At 40.4% G+C, this 17,586-nt stretch overlaps 1 long non-coding RNA gene and 1 pseudogene across 4 annotated transcripts in view; both read left to right on the forward strand.

The window, feature by feature from the left end:
* The first annotated feature begins 8,761 nt into the window (after nt 1–8,761).
* On the forward strand, nt 8,762–9,798 carry LOC100514140 (large ribosomal subunit protein uL23 pseudogene; annotated as a pseudogene).
* A 3,317-nt stretch (nt 9,799–13,115) lies between these two features.
* The window catches only part of LOC100514329 (uncharacterized), a 277,119-nt gene continuing 272,648 nt past the window's right edge, over nt 13,116–17,586 (forward strand). For 2 of the 4 annotated variants that reach the window (XR_014834404.1, XR_014834403.1), the window contains exon 1: nt 13,116–13,385. This is a non-coding gene — a long non-coding RNA (uncharacterized LOC100514329). The remainder of the gene's footprint in view (nt 13,386–17,586) is intronic. The other 2 variants (XR_014834407.1, XR_014834405.1) reach the window with 1 other exon arrangement.

Consider the following 17,586-nt stretch of genomic DNA (forward strand, 5'->3'; position numbering starts at 1 on the left):
AATGGTTTTAGAAGTGCATCACTCTTGAAACGAAAACCTCATTATTTTACCTAAACTAGCCTTAGAATCATGGACCCCTTCTTCCTCACCAGCCCCATCTAATCAGTCACTAAGTCCTACAGTTTATTTTTAAGTTCCATCTTTTCTCTGTCATTTCTTAAATAATCCATGGGGCTGAAATCGTCTGAACTTCATAAATGTATGTGTGAATTCATTTATCTAAGAAGGACAACTGTCTGGCCAATATGCCCAGCTACCTCCCTTGCCTGCTTATAACACATTTCCAGGGAGCTCTTTGATGTGTCCCTGTCAGGTCCTGGACATTAATTTAGACCCTCAGATTCAAGAGGTATCCCCTCTCCCTTGTTTTTTTGGCTGGCTCTTTTGGAAAACAGACTTAGACAGCTCAGAAGACATTTGCCTTGACTTAGCACTTACTTGATGGTTTTTGTTCTTCAGCTAACAGCATGGCTAGCAGGCCTAGAACACCTCCCATGCATTCTCAGCCTAATGGGAGCTTATTCTCTCCTTTCCCTGCACAATTCTTCTCCACTGATTCCATTTCAGTAGAGAACAGTCTGGGCCTGGGTTTCCCTATTGTTTCCAGCAGCTGTATCTGGCCTGTAGTTAATTTTGAATTTTGAGTTAAGAAACACCTCTTTTTTCTGGGCTGTTGCAAAACTCTGACATTTGCCATTGGCCATTCTCCCTAAGTACCTGCTTTTATTTATACATGATTCTAGACACCTTGTCCTGGTTCCTTAAAATAGAAATAAAAGCTGAGGATGCCCATACCCCTAGAGGATGCTCTCACTACTCTCATAAGAAGGAATGAGACTCGAACAGATAATATGATTGAGAAGCTGGTATAAACCAAAGTTCCAGAAAACTAATGAATGACCAATTGTTTTATTCTATCTCCTATAATAATAGTGATTGTAGCCATATGTACATGGCAATTATTAGGTACGAAGCATTGTTCTAAAGGTGTTGTGTATAATTGCCTAACCCTCCAGCAAACCTTTGTGGGTAAATCTGCCATCTTCCCAAACTCCCGGGAAAACTGAGGCAAAATGATTTGTCTAGCCACATAGATCGTAGCAGACCTTGGGTGTGAACCCCTACACCTAATTAATCTCTATTGCTTCTCCCTGAAGATGCTTAAGAGATTCTATGCCAACTAATCCCTAACTAAACTCAGACCAGGTGATTTACATGGTTGGAAATGTGTCTGTACATGCTTTCCCATATGCTTTACAAAGCTTGTCCCATGTCAAATGTCAGCAAAATGAACAGTGTGCGATGTGGGAAATAAACACCCTCCCAGGAATTCAAATGTACTGTCTGCCCAAATAAGATTAGTGTGGCCTGAGAAGAATCCTGGCTTGTGTTTCTCTTCAGTTATCTAAGTAAATACATTTTGGGAAAAAACTCTGAAAGGATTTGGGACATCGGCATAGTTGAGCAGAAGTGACATCAGGACTGGAGACCAGAGGGACCCCATTAGGACCCTGTTTTCTCCCCTGAACCCCCGGCATCTGGTGAATTTCCAAAATCCTATCAAGAAAACAGCCTATAATAATAGTAATGTTTATTCTTTACCGACTTGACTATCAATGCCCTGCCAAATATTTTTGCATCCATTATCTTTAATCACTCCCAAACCCCAAATTAGATATTATATCCTTTCCCCATTTTGCAGATGTTTCCCAAGTCTAAAAGAGTTTAGCATTATGCAGAGTCAGAGTACTTATGACAGTATAATTGGAATTAAAAATCAAATTTCTCTGATTCCAGTATGTGTGCTTTTCCCAGGAACACACTTTGAATGTAGTCAGCCACAGAAAGGTGGTAGCTCCGTCCTTACCATATCCCCTAGCGAGCACTGCAGTACAAACTGAATTGACAAGATTCCTGCCAGCTTTATAGGCCAATGAAACTGGTTCTTCAAAGCGTTTATGCCTGTCCATGTTTGTGCATGTACGCGTGGCAAATTAAAACTTGAAGGTCGGGAGTTTCCTTCGTGGCTCAGTGGAAACAAATCTGACTAGCATCCATGAGGACACAGGTTCAATCCCTGGCCTCGCTCAGTGCGTTAAGGATCTGGTGTTGCTGTGAGCTGTGGTATAAACTGAAGATGCTGCTCAGATCCCCTGTTGCTATGGCTCTGGTGTAGGCCGGCAGCTATAGCTCTGATTCAACCCCTAGCCTGGGAACCTCCATATGCCGCGGGTATGGCCTTAAAAAAAAAGAGACACAAAAACAACCCCCAAAACAAAAAACTTGACGGTCAATCAAGCATGTTCCATAACATGAAGAAGCACCTAAGAATGAGGGTAAATTAAAATAATGAAAACCAAAATGAGGATACACATAATGAAAAATGAGTAGATCAGGATGGGCTCAGGTATACAGCAGTTAGCAAAGAAAATTAAAATATCTGTGACTTGACCAGACAAAAAAGTTTATTTCTTGCTCACTAGAAGCCAGTTTAGGGTTCACCTGACTCAGTAGGGTAGCTGCCTTGAATGTGGTGGCTCAGCAATCCAGGCTGCTTTGATCTTTCTGCATCTTCTTCTCATCATGTGTTTTCATAATCTCAGGAAAAGAGAGTGCTGGTGGATTTTGTACTGTTAAATGCAATATTTCCACACAGATAGGACATATATCATTTCCCTTCCAACCCACTAGATTTCCAAAGTGCTTGGAAGGAAAGGAGAAATAAATATGGGTAAGTAATAGATGTCTCCTACGCAGAGTAAAAACAGGAAAGAGAGCTAGAGAGAGAGAATGAGAGTATAAAGCATAAAGAAACTCAAAATCAGTAGAACACATTGTTTTATGCTTGCAGAATGTTCTGATAAGTGTGCTGCTATCTTTTTTTAAGGTTCTGAATGTTAAAAACTGTTCTAAAGTCTTTCAGAGAAAAATACCTATGTAAATCTCCATTGCCAGAGTTGAAACAGCTAACAAAATGTTAACCCATACCCTCCTTCCATCTGGGGGTGCGCCTCCATCCCTGAAAGCTTCTGCAGGAGGAAGAAGAGGGTGGATGGATAAGAGTGAAGGGGTTGACTATGACAGCAAGGCAAACAGCTTTTATCATGAAAGCAAATAGCATCTCTGAATCTTTCCATTTTTTTTAACCTTTGAAAAGAAAAATGCTGATTACATTTATATATTTTAAGACCATGAGGGCATGAATGCTGCGTGTGTTTATAGTAGCACAAGTCATTCTATCCCCACTTAGAAAATGATAAATGGTTTTACCATTTTTAACTTGAGCTATACTTCCTCCATTTTACAGGGAGGACATAGTTTTAAACAGAACTATTGCTGGACACAATGGATGCAAGTAAAGAGCCTGAGGAGAGAGCATGGTCCTTCAGCTCCACTGAAGGACATGGTGGTCACCTCTCTGCTCTACTGCCAGCACTAATGTACTCCAAGTAACATGCAAATTGAATGGGCTTTCCAGATCTTCACATACCTGGAACAGGTTACTGAAGAATACAGACTCGTGCACTCATAAAAATCCGGGTTTGAGTTCTTTTTTTCACTAACGGGCCTTAACAGTTGCTACTCAGCCTGCAGAATTGTGGGAAATAATTTGCTGTTGTTTATAAACCACTCAGTCTAAGGTATTTCTGTGATAGCAGTTTGAACAGACTTAACGCACCTTTTCATTTTTATTTTCTCTCCTACCTGTTTATTTCTTTGCTTCCTGGAGGAGTTTTCTCAACTCTCTTCCAACACAACGATTGCGTTTACTGTTTCTATAACCATACTTTTAATTTTTTTTTTTTTTTTTGTCTTTTTGCTATTTCTTGGGCCGCTCCCATGGCATATGGAGGTTCCCAGGCTAGGGGTCGAATCAGAGCTGTAGCCACCGGCCTACACCAGAGCCACAGCAACGCGGGATCCGAGCCGCGTCTGCAACCTACACCACAGCTCACGGCAACGCTGGATCCTTAACCCACTGAGCAAGGGCAGGGACCGAACCTGCAACCTCATGGTTCCTAGTCGTATTCGTTAACCACTGAGCCACGACGGGAACTCCCATACTTTTAATTTTAAGAGATCTTTTTGATCTCTAAATGTGCTTTTAGAGTAGTATTTGTTCTTGTTCTGTGCATGCTGCATTTTACCATCTATTTTACCCTCTCGGAAGATTAAAACCTCCAGACTCCACCAGGATGAGGACGTATAATATTCTGAGTGTGTGAAGTGAGAAGATCTAGGATTCTAGCTCCTTCTATAAATTCAGATATGAGTTTATTTTTCTATATGGTAAAAAACAGAATTGTAGCTCTATACATTTTCACACACCAAAGTCTCTTATTTTGGAGTTCCCGTCATGGCTCAACAGAAACGAATCTGACTAGCATCCATGAGGAGGCAGGTTCTATCCCTGGCCTTGCTCAATGGGTTAAGGATCAGGCATTGCTCTGAGCTCTGGTGTAGGTTGTAGATGTGGCTCGGATCTGGCATTCCTGTGGCTGTGGTGTAGGCTGGCAGTCACAGCTCTGATTTGACTCTTAGCCTGGGAATCTCCATATGCCTCAGGTGCAGCCCTAAAAAGACAAAAAAAAAAAGAAAAGAAAAAAGTTCTCTTATTTGTTTAATTCTCTCACTTTTTTTCTTGACAGTATGGCACTGCTAGATTTTCCTCAAAGACACGCTTATCCAAAAGACAATTACATAGAATTCTGTGCCTAGAGTTTAGAGCTCATTTTCATCATCAGGTTCGATCTTAAGGGGCTTAATGTAGGCATGACATTGGGAGAAGAGAATTTTCCTCATTCTATATCTCTTGCAAATGCCTGGTAATAGTATTTTATGATACGACTTTCTGCAAAAACTTAAATAGATTACAGCTCTAGCTAACTCAATCATAGTAGAAGAAAACGCAGGGAAAGTGTGCTGTATGGTCATAAACTGACAGTCCATATTCGGGTGCTTACCTAGCAAAGTGAAGCTTTGGTCTTGGTTTGAAGTGACGAGGACCACAATTGGTAGGCAGCCAAGCGGGAAGGTAATCAGGAAAGTAACAAAATGGGAGTGAGTTCTGGTTTTGCCTGGAATTGAGCCATGGTGCCCAGAGCAAAAGGGAAGAATCAACTCCAGCAGAGTGGTGTCAATCAAAGAATGTTTTTCTTCACATGCAGAAGCCAAGGTGTGGGTTTTGAGGCACATGGACTCGTCTGGGCCCTGGATTCATCTGGACATCTGGACTCAAATCATAACTTTATTGTTTCCCTATGGTGGATTTTTAAACTGATTTTTGGCTTCCAATTTTTACTACTGTAAATAATATTTCAGCGGATGTCTGAACGCCTAAAGTTATGCTTTTAAGTTATTTTCTCTGAGGATAAATTAATAGAAATGAGATTATGAGCCGAAAGGCATGTGTACTTTTATAGGATTTTATTATGAAGATATGCCTGAAAAGGGGGATTCTCTGGATGGAGGGCAGAGGAAATGGATGTCTGTACAAACTGGGAGATTGTTAAATTATCCGCTGAGCCTAGGGAGCAGTTAATTTCTCCTGATTTCCTGAGTAGACCTACAGACTGAGAAGATTCCTCTCTATGGAATGATGCCAATCAAAAGTAGGGGCAGGAAGGATGGCAGAAGTTTGGGGAAACCTCTCTTTGGCTGGAGTAAAAGTGAAGAATAGAACTTCAGTTTGGCTTCTATGCAGCCCCTAAGAAGGGAAGTTAGAATCAACAGAGTTATTGGATCACATTTATATGATTAGAGACAGTTACTTTACAACTATTCATAGAAGGGACAATCTGTATAGAACTAGGAAGAGTCCGAAATTCCCTTCGTTTTAAATTGTTAAAAGTTATCAGTTTTCCTTAGTAATTGTCAGCACAATAATTAAAATGAATAAGGATGCATTTATGATGAGGCGCACCAAGAAAGGGAGGAAACAGAGGCCTGTGCCACTCTTCAGAATCCCCTGCAGGAGCACAACTTACTGTGGGCTGCTTGGTGAGAGGAGCTGGCTGGTCCCTTCTCCTGTGTGAATGTGGGTCCTAATGCCTCAGTCAAGATGTGTCTAGAGACGGCAAGCTCTCTTTTATGAACAGCCAAAGGCCACAATGGTGTTCAAGTGGTATACCCAAATCCATTAACAGTATTTTCTTTCTTTGATCACACTCGTGGTCTTAACTTAATGGTTATTTTATGTCCATCTTCATTTTGTTCTTGGCAGAACAAAAATGTCTAATATTTAGCATTGAGAACATAAGTAAACAAATTATAATGTATATCTTTAACTTAATTAACACATAAGGCCTAGCAGTGGATAAAAACCTATCAGGAGTTCCCACTGTGGCTCAGTGGTAATGAACTTGACTAGTATCCATGAGGATGTGGGTTTGATCCCTGGCCTCGCTCAGTAGGTTAAGGATCTGATGTTGCCGTGAGCTGTGGTGTAGGTTGCAGATGTGGCTCCGATCCTGCATTGCAGTGGCTGTGCTATAGGCTGGCAGCTGTAGCTCCAACTAGACCCCTAGCCTGGGAACTTCCATGTGCCACAGGTGCAGGCCTAAAAAGAAAAAAAAAGAAAAAAAAGAAAAGAAAAAAAACAAAACAACAAAAAAAACCCACAGACACACAACCTATCAGATTGAAAAGAAATGTTTCCATAGGCATCCTCAACCCAGTTAAAACTATTTATTAACCACCTGCTTTGTACATTATACTAGACACCATGGGGATAGGGGGAGTAGGTGGGTACCAAGAAACATGAGAAATGTCTGTCCCTGTCCTTAAGGAACTATGAAGCTTTAATTTAATGAATGCTCGTTGATACTAGACAGTTGGACATTAAGTGAGACATATATATGGTATGCACACATTACATTTTGTTCTCTGTATATGTAGCATAAAAATGAAGTCTTTAGCACAAACATGCGTACAAAAAACTGAGGCTCATTTTCAGCTATAATTCTCATAATGCTCTTGTTCAATGTACTTTTTAGAAAAGCTTGTTGGGTACGCCCAAGAATGTACTCTTTTTATTATGGAAATGGATTTTTGATGAGGAATTATGGGCTCTCTACTATCCTGACTGATGTGTTGATTTATCAGGCTGTCATTCAGGATGGGTGAGTTGCAAAGTACAATGAGGCAACTCATTGTAGGTGAAAAAAAGACAAAGCTTAAATGTGTGTTGAAATGATTGTAGGGCAAATTTCACAATGCTATTGTACTTCAAAGCAGTCTCTCTTATGAGTCAAATCTAACTAAAAAATTGAATGTCATCCAGTTATTACATATAAAACAATTATAAATTAGATCACAATAAAGTACTATGACAGGAAAATACAACATAAAATTAGTATACACATTTTTTGGTAAGTTAGACTATGTTACATATAAAAGATATGTTAAACTATGTTCTATAAAGCATAAATGATTATCTTTATCACATCTTTCATAAATATGAGAAATTTGACAAAATATGTAATAATTTTATAGTGTTCACTCAATCTCATAAGTGAAGATAGATCCATGTTCTTAATATAGTTTATCTTTCAATAAGATATAAGCACTTTCATTATACATGTAGAGGAAACTCATATTGTTTAAAATTTGGTTGTTCGGCATGTCAGTGTATTTCATAGAGGTGTGGTTGAGAAGCCTCAAGTGGTAAGATTGTGTTTTTATAAAATAACTGTTATTTTGTTTAACAAAATTTATATGGTAGATTATCAATTATCTGTGTCAATTTGCTATTTGTTAAAATTTTCAATTTTGGAGTTATTTAAAATATCCACTGAAGAGAGATATGCCCATCTGCTAATGGTCAGTCGGTATTCTTTTTAATTCACTGAAACCCTGAATGGCTTTTTCTGACAAATATAAAGAGGTTTTAAACCATCCTTAATATAACAGGTTTATCATGTAATGATTCATTTTTTAAGCAATGAGATGAATTAAAAACAATACTTGACAAACAGAAATTGTATTGCATCCAAAATTAATTATCCCTAAAGTAAAGTTTCTAATTTATTTTTATATATGTTATTATTGAGGCTTTAATTACTTAGAATTAGAAACAAAATGAACAAAAGTAAGCTTTAGTGGAATAATCCTATGCTTAACGTTCATCTTGTGGCTTATGTCAATTATGATTTATTATACTGGCATGCTTTTGCATTTGAGAAAAACTGAAGAACAAGCCAAATATGGCAATAAATCAGTTTGGATCGGGCAATCATTGCAATTTCAAAACTCTTTACACCTTCTGTATCAGCCTACACAATATCTCACAAAGTGAGAAAATAAGTCATTATTATGCCATAGCTTACTGAGTGGTTTTTATGCCTTTAAACACAAAATTTGTACTTAGGTGATATTTTTATTAGTAAAGTAAAAATACCAGACCCTTAAAATTATTATAATATAAAGAGAGGAGAGATCATTTGTGACTTTATGCACAGATCAAAGGAAATGTAAATTATCCCCCGAGATTTGGGAGCAATTGTTTTGTCCTGATCTCCTCATAGAGCCGCAAGCTGGAAATTCCTCTTCGTAGAATGATACCAATTGAAATTAGAGGCGGGAAGGATGGTTGAAGTTTGGGGAATCCTCCTTCTAAATGGAGTCAAAGTAGAGAAAAAGTTCTGAAATGTTTTGTTAGAGAGAGAGAGGAAAGTTCTGAAATGTTCTGTAAAAATAGCTTACCATCACTATTAGCATTCTATTGTTGCATAACAAATACCACAAGGTGCTTTTCAGGAAGATGGTGCCCGAAGTGAAGAAGGAAGCCCCTGCTCCTCCCAAAGCCAAAGAAAGGCTTTGAAGGCCAAAAAGGCAGAACTGAAAGGTGTCCACAACCAGCCACACATACACACGCACACATGCAAAAGATCTGGGCATCACCCACCTTCCAATGGCCAAAAACACTGTCGCTCAGGCGGCAGCCCAAATATCCTCAGAAGAGCCCCCCAGGAGAAACAAGTTTGACCACTATGCTATCATCAAGGTCTCCCTTATCACCGAGTCAGCCTTGAAGAAGACAGAAGACAACAAAACACTTGCGTTCATTGCGGATGTCAAAACCAACAAGCACCGGATTAAGCAGGCTGTGACGAAACGCTATGACATTGCTGCAGCTAAGGTCGACACTCTGATTAGGCCTGATGGAGAGAAAAAGGCATATGTTCTACTGGCTCCTGACTATGATGCTTTGTTTTTGTTTTTGTTTTTTTTGTTTTTTTGTCTTTTTTTTTGTTATTTCTTGGGCCGCCCCTGCGGCATATGGAGGTTCCCAGGCTAGGGGTCGAATCGGAGCCATAGCCACCGGCCTATGCCAGAGCCACAGCAACGCGGGATCCGAGCCGCGTCTGCAACCTACACCACAGCTCACGGCAACGCTGGATCCTTAACCCACTGAGCAAGGGCAGGGACTGAACCCGCAACCTCATGGTTCCTAGTCGGATTCTTTAACCACTGCGCCACAACGGGAACTCCTGACTATGATGCTTTGGATGTTGCTGACGACATTGGGATCATTTAAACTGAGTCCAGCTGGCTAATTCTAAATATAAAAGTCTTCACTAAAAAAACAAAACAAAACAAAAAAAACCCCGAAGCTTAATAGCTTAAGGTGTGTAACATAATTATTTCACATAGTTTCTGAGGATTAAGAATCCAGGTGCAGCTTTACTGGGTGGTTCTGGCACAGGGTCTCTCATAAGCCTGCAGCCAAGCTGTTGGCTCTCTGAGGACCTGAATGGAGTTGGAAGATCTGTTTACACGTTTTCTCACATGAACTAACTCCTCCTAATCTACCCCGGACATATCAGATACATTCTTACTGTCTCTATGAATGACCACCCTGGGTCATTTCTTACTGGTTGCTATGTCTTTTTACTTGCTTTACACATTCATTATTTTCCTCCCTAAGTAATTCTCTGAAAACTAAGATTTAAGTAAGATTCTGAAAGCCTCCTGCTTTCAATTATGACAGAGGAACTGGAAACAGACTTGATCTCTTGCTATAAATATACAATCTTCAAAATATAGGGAAAATTGTTTTTAGATATTGAGCAATATATAGCACAAGACCATGAGCCCTGATGTAAGGGCAACAAACTAGGTAAGTCCTACAATAATCCTGGCTTTCTGTCTAGAAATATATTCTGGACCAGAGTGTAGGAGAGGCGTGCCCAAGCAGAGCACGCGGATCTTGGTGAGCTGGAGATCCAGCAGAGTTTTAGGAGTCTGAATGGCTAAAACCTTAGAGAAAAATTAGAGGGGAGAGGGGAGCTCTTAAGAGGAAAAACTCTCGAAATCTGAACAAGAGTTTACTTAAATCTGTGGGTAAAAACCAATGAGCCAGGGCAAAGAAGAACAAGAGAGCTATACGCTGAAAAATTTCCAGAGCTTCTCCATGGCTGAAAGATATTTAAGTTCAACAATACAGGGCTGAGATAACTTGAATGCTTGTATTCAGTAGAGACTCCAAAGTCATATTTCACAAGTAAGGTTAATCTATCCCCCCCAATAAAGGCTGCTCTAGACCCACTCTAGCAGGGTATAAAACAAACCTGCCTGGAAAGTGCCATATGTAAGGTTACTGTATCACAAGGCTGCCTAACCTCATCTGAGGGGACCAAAAAGTCTTTCCTGGGGACATGATTTAGGCTGAGATTTAAATGCTGAGTTAGAGTTAGCAAATTGAGGAGGTGGGAGAACTGGGTATTGCTGCATGTGCAAAGACTTGGGGGCAAAGAGGTCTCAGGTGAATTTAAGAACTGAAAGGACATTGTGCCTAGGGCATGGGGAGTGATGGGAAGGTGAGCCGTATCAATGGTAGGGAGACTGGCAATGGCTATAGAATTTAAGGTCCCAAAAACAGTATTAAGGAGTTTACCATTTCACTCTGTGTCCTGGTGGCTTCCCTTACTCTTTGGGTGCTGGTGACTCCAGACAATTTCACCCGGGGAATCATGAATGAGACAAAAACAGAGAAACAGACAGGACAAAGGCGATATGGAAGAAAGAGGGAAGAAGGCCCAAAGCCTTTAGGAGCAGCTTAGACATGAAGGGAATGTTAAAAGGAAAAAAAAAAAATAAGTTCCATGTTTTTAAAATAGCAAAAATTAAAGGAAAATTAATTATGACTGGCATATCAAATAAATGAAGGACAATACATTTCCACACAAAGAGTGATCTTTACTGATTTGTCCACATGAACTAAATATTTCAGATGAAACTAACAGAAAGTCCTTAAGTAGAAATTGCATGTTGGTCATCATAAGTGAAAATCAAGGAGACTGAAGGTTTTGTCTCTTTAAAATGTTTAACAGAAAATACTACGGTTTGTCACTGTCCCAGAACAAACTGAATTGGGACTTACACTTTACAATGTACACAGCCAGTTTTATGTTCAACCCTTCTGGTATGTTCCTTAACATTTTATTTTCCCTGGCTGTAGAATTGTGTGAACATGGTAGGTGATGGTGGTAAAGAAATATTGTATCCATTTTGGAGATCTGAGTTGGAGATGTCTGAAAGGGACTTGCTTTTTGTTGTTGTCCTTGTTGTCTTCTTAGGGCCACACCCGTGGCATATGGAGGTTCCCAGGCTGGGGGTTGAATTGGAGCCGTAGCTGCTGGCCTACGCCAGAGCCACAGCAACGCCAGATCCAAGCCGCATCTGCGACCTACACCACAGAAGCAATGCTGGATCCTTAACCCACCAAGCGAGGTCAGGAATCGAACCTGCAACCTCATGGTTCCTAGTTGGATTTGTTTCCGCTGCATCACAACGGGAACTCCCCTGAAGGGAACGTGAATAAGTGAAAAGGTAAACACTGTTTTGGCATAGATTGAAAACAATATTATAAAGATGTCTTTTATGTCCCCAGATTATCATAAATTGTTATAAGGCCACAAACAAACAAAAAACCCTATTTTTAAACTAGACAAACCAAATTCTAACATTCACATAGAAGAAAAGTTTTTTTGGAATCACTAAAAAAAGTCTGAGAAAAAAGAATAATGAAAAGGAATTGCCCTGACCTGTTACAAAATCTATTATAAAGCTACAGTAATTTCATAATTTTGGTATTGACATAAGATTAGATAAATCAATGGAATGGAATTAGAAATTCAGAAAGACTAAATACATATGGAAATTTAACACAAAATGAAGATGGCATTTCTAAGCAGCGATTAGTTACCCAAAACAAGAAACTTAATTCTTGACAGTGGCCCCTGCCAGCAGCAGTGTCTTAGCAGTGGTGGCAGCTCCCAGAGGTGGCTGCTGCCAGTGTCTGGGTCCCCAATGTGAGCTGTGGCCATCCCTTACTCCTATGGGAGACAATCCAAAACCAACAGGTCACATGGAACATTAGAAGCTGTATAAATGCAATCCTCTTCTGCTCCAGAAGTAGCGGAGAAGTGAATATTGATGAACAAAATTAATAATTGCTACAACCAAGCCTCTCATGACAAATGCCACCAAGCCTTTCCATGCTACCCAGAAACTAGTCCAGAAGGCATTGTTCTGGATTCCTGTAATAACTTAAAGGGAAACTTACCAATGTCTGAGCCCTCGATGTCCTGCAAATAAAGGAGCAAGAGGTCCTCTAATTTCTAGCAGCAGGCACCCAGTTAGGTGGCACCAATCTTAATTTCCAAATGAAACAATCAACCACAAAAGGAAAAGTGATTACCATGTAAATCTGAAGAGAGAGTGGAAGCTTCTGGCTGTGCCTGTCCCCTGGATCCTGCCAGCCTCAAATCTTCGGGGAATACGGCCATCGATCCGTGCTGAAGTGCGCCTCTGTCCTTGGGGCCACTCCTCTTGCTGGCCGCTTTACTCCTGGAAACTTCCTGGACCAGATTCAGGTGCCTTCCTGGAGTCACAGGAAGCTGATCTACGGATCTAGAGTATCTACTGATCCCTGAGAGGCTGACCACTAGTCTCTCACAGAAGTGTGTCATGTGAAACCACACACCATCCCTCAGTGTGACACACACTTTCTGTGCCACGTGGACCTTGCCATCAAAGCGGGAGGAAAGCAAGGGAGCTGAACTGGGGTCTGCCGGGAACGCGGGACCGGGGAAGTTTTGCGCGTGCGCATTGCAGTCTCCCCGGGCTACGGGCCCTCAGAGGTCAGTCCCATCTCCACTTCCGCAGGGATGCCTAGAAGACAGAAAAGAAGGAGCCGCCGCTGCTGAAAAGGCTGTGACCAAGGAGAAATGTCGGGGGAATGAACTGCTCCAGCTCACCAAGCTGAGGTCCTTTCTGAAAGTGCAGGTGCCCTCGGTGTCTACCCAGCAGTTTCTTCGTGGAGACGGAGCCTCAGCCCCCAGGACTGATCTGCAGCCCTCATCGCTCTGGCCGTCAAATGGGTAGGAACAACCACTGAGGGGTATTAAGCTGTTCTCTGGTAGACTCAAAACAGAAAATGGAGGTGTTCCCGTCGTGGCAGTGGTTAACGAATCCGACTGGGAACCATGAGGTTGCAGGTTCGATCCCTGGCCTTGCTTAGTGGGTTAAGGATCCGGCGTTGCCGTGAGCTGTGGTGCAGGTCGCAGACGTGGCTCGGATCCCCTGTTGCTGTGGCTCTGGTGTAGTCCAGCAGCCGTAGGTAGCTCCGATTAGACCCCTAGCCTGGGAATCTCCGTATGCCGCGGGAGGGGCTTTAGAAAAGGCAAAAAGACCAAAATAATTAAGAAAAGAAAAGAAAATGGAAGTAAGATTAATAGAAAATAGTTTCTTTAAAACAAACCGATAAATACAAATGACGTTTCATTCTTGGTTTACAGGCAAAAAAAAAAAAAAAAAAAAAAATTAAATCATTAAAGTGATAGATGAAATGATAATGTAATTGTTTTTGATTTTGTAAATCAAGATCCAAAATCCTAGAATCTACCCAACGAAGCTAAGTACGTTTAATATTAATATTGGTAGTTAATTGTTATAAGCATCAGGAAAAACAAAATGGGAGAAATAGTCGCCACTCCTGTAAGACTCGAAGCGTTATTTTACAAATATATACAGACTTTATTCAAATCAATAAGAAAAAAACCCTAAGGACTCAAAATAGTATTCAGTAAAGGATTTAAACAGGTTTAGTCCAAGCTCTAAAGCCCAGGTGGCCCAGTAGACTGGAGTTGCCAGCCAGAAGCCAAGGGAAAAGTCATTGCAAAAGAATCACATTTCTGCCTGAGGTCAAGCAAGCATAGAGGGGGTTGAGGTGAGGCCACCGTCATTCATTTAGGATGTTATTGTTGCCCTTTGACCAAAAAGTTTAGATGGAGTATTGGGGAATAGAGACCGGATTTGAGTGTGCTGATGAGTATAGCAGTTACAGAAATGGAGGCAGGAAGCTGATGACTATCATGAATTTGAGAAACATCAGGAAAGAGAGAGCAGGAGAAAAGAGGGAGGCATGGTTACTAGAAGATTTGGGGCTTTTTTTTTTTAAGGACAAGAATAATTAAGCATTTTTGCAGATTGAATAGAAGGAGTCACTGGAGAAATTTCTAAAAAGAATGGATAATTAATGAAGCAAGAATCTGGAGGAGAGGAATAGGAAGACGTTTGAGTTTATCTTAGATAAAGATTAAGATGGTGTAACTTTAAAGCTCCCATTTTAAGTTAGAGATGAGCAAACATGCTTTAACCTAAGGAGATACAACAAAATAAGGGCTCCTGCTGTGTGCCCACAGCACGCCCTCTCCATCCATTCTCTTCTTTCCCTTTTATCACTGAGACTGTTTACAAGCCTGTCTCCCCAGCCCCCTGCATCCCCTCTACAGAGGAGTGCCTGAATGTTTGAGAAATGGATGAGAATCTTCAACATGGCTAAAGCCCTTGGCGTTTGCCTGGCTTAGGAGAACAGTTTTCTAAATAATATAAAATTTTAAAGGCTCTGTGAGGAGTCAACAAAACAAGATGCCATTTGGGAAAACAGAAGCTATGCAAGATTAAAGAAAAATTCTGGGACAGCCCTATTACTCCTCCTCTCCATAACCAACAATAAAATAAGACAGAGTAAGTGAGGAAACCAGGAAACAAATTGAACAGTATACTAACAATTGCTAAAGGTAAAGACTTCAATTGCAGAAAGTTAGTGTATTCAAATGTTTGGTTCCTCAGGAAATATTTTCCAAATTATTAAAACCATCACCCTCCAACCCAGCAAGAGGGTTCTTCTCCTTCTTCAGTGGAAGCCTTATAAAGATAATTGCTGTCACCCTCCACATGTGTGTCGTTTAAACACAGAAGTCAGTTTAAAGAAATCTTAGGGGTCCCCTTTATTCTTCAGTTGTATATTTGACTTTTCTGATGGGGAAGTAGACATAGGAGGCACATGACAGGTGGATATTTGATGACTTGTGGTTATCTCTGGTGGTAAATGTGTTTTAATGCTTTTATTGCTTTTATTATTATTTTTTATTGTCTTGGAGTGAAGTGTACAGGGAATCGGAGCTCAGCTGAGCTGAGCAGGCCTCTTTCATGTCCTGCAGTTTGTGAGTAGGCACACACGTGTGCACGTGTGGGTGTGTGTGCACCAAGGGGCCAGGTCTGATTACCGCTTTCGACCACACTTCTCACACCACCCTTTTACTTTCTGAATTTCTGATATAGGAAAGTTGACCAATGTTAAAATGTAGAGTGAAAAAAGACACAGCAGTAAGACCTATTAGGTCCACTTAAAAGTGAATTATAGTCATAAAAGGCTGACACGATCCATAGTTGGAACATGAGACATGAGAAATAATGGAAAAAAGTGAAAAGCCTAGAAATGCACTTGAAATAAGACAGAATGGCAGCATAATTGGTGAGGATTATTTGAAAATAACTGCAATCCAGAACCTCTCTAATGAAACCTTGGAGGGAGCAAGTTCTAAAATGGTTGAGATGTTGCATGCTTTTATTACCTATTAAAGAAAACTGACCTATTGTAAACAAACAATATTTAATTGAATTATAAATAGTAATAATGCTTTGCCTACTTGATTTTACCTTTTAACTGATTTTACCTTTATCCCTACTATCAATCTTTCAAAACTCAAAAACACTTCCTTACCTGTCAATAAATCCATAATCAATGCTAGAAGATTTTCACACACACACAAATCATCACATGGTAAGTAATGAACCATTTTAGAAACAGTATGTGTAAAATTTTAAAAACTGCAGAACTACAGAGTTGAACTCAGGAAAAGACAGGTAAATTTCAAGTGTCTTCCCATCCCCCCCCTCCAAAAAAGGGGAGAGAAATGAAAGCAAAGCAAAGTAAACTGGTATTCATAGCAACCTGGCTTATGTGATTTGGAATGCAAGTGGCTAGAATTTTTGTTTTCACATGCCGGGCGGGGGTGGAGGGGTGGGGAGATGAGACTGGGAACAAGGTGAGCAGCAGAGTGAGAACAAATTATTATCTAAAGGCCACAATCTCTAAACACAGCCCCTAGTATCTCTACCCTGTGTCCAGGAGGAACCTAGTACCTATTCAAGTGATTATTCATTATTACATAAGATAAGCAGTGATTATTATTAAATAAATCTTTTCTTTCCAGAAGAGAGGAAACTAGTTCAATTATATGGTCTTCATAGCAACAATAGATGTCAGTGTAAGGCCATATGTATCCCATGAAAAAATGAAGTCCTTTCTTCCTTCCTTCCCTCCCTCCCTTCCTTCTTTCCCTCCTTCCTTCCATTTTTTTCATTCTTTTAGTTCTTTTTCAGAGTAGTACATATCTCTGGTTGAGGATATTAATCCAAGCTTAATTCCTGTGTGGCACAAGCTTGAACATAATTAATGATTAAAATCTAAGGTGGAGATAGTGATGGTTTATATTTAGCAACTTAAGGTACAGCAGCAGTGGCTCCAGTAGAAAATTAGAAATCAGAAGGAAGTTAATACTGAGAATAGGACTTAAGAAAACCCTGGTATGTGGATATTTCCATAGCTCAAGTTCTATGAGACTCAGTCTCCTTCTCTCCTTCTCTCCCTCCCTCTTACACACACACACACACACATTATTATGTTCACAATAAAAAAAATACCTGCAACAGAAGAAAACAAAGTGCTATAGATTATAGTGCTGCAGATTATAGGGAGGTTTCCATGACTCCACTCAGTAAAGACCAGCCTTCTGCTTGCCCACAGAGTAGGTTTTTGGAGGCTTAAGTGCTGCAGAAAGGATGTAGGGGGGTGGGGAGAGTGGAGGCAGGCAAGGTCTAGGTATGTAGCTGTGAACACAGGCCAGAGGAAAACCAAGAGTATTCTCCGGAAACTGGCTAGATTTGTGGATGGTTCCATTGTGGTATAGTCAGGTGGCACAGATGGTCACAGTGATCAGTGAAACAGAATCTTCACACTGTCTGTTCATGCCTTTGGTGGTTGACAATAGACAAAAAGCTACTGCAGCAGGTGGAATTCTCACATACTCTTTTTGAAGAGATGTTGGTTTCTCTGATAAAGAAATGGTTACACAATAATCATCAGGAAATTCAAATCCGAACCAGGAGCTATCACTTCCCATCTGTTAGAATGGCTGTCATCAAGAAGACAAGGGACAACAGGTGCTGGTGTGA

Source organism: Sus scrofa, chromosome 18 (assembly GCF_054392235.1).
Source record: "Sus scrofa isolate SSC_HxYL_T2T_F1_AM1 chromosome 18, Sscrofa_HxYL_maternal_Yorkshire_Landrace_v2.0, whole genome shotgun sequence".
In the NCBI taxonomy this organism is placed as follows: domain Eukaryota; kingdom Metazoa; phylum Chordata; class Mammalia; order Artiodactyla; family Suidae; genus Sus; species Sus scrofa.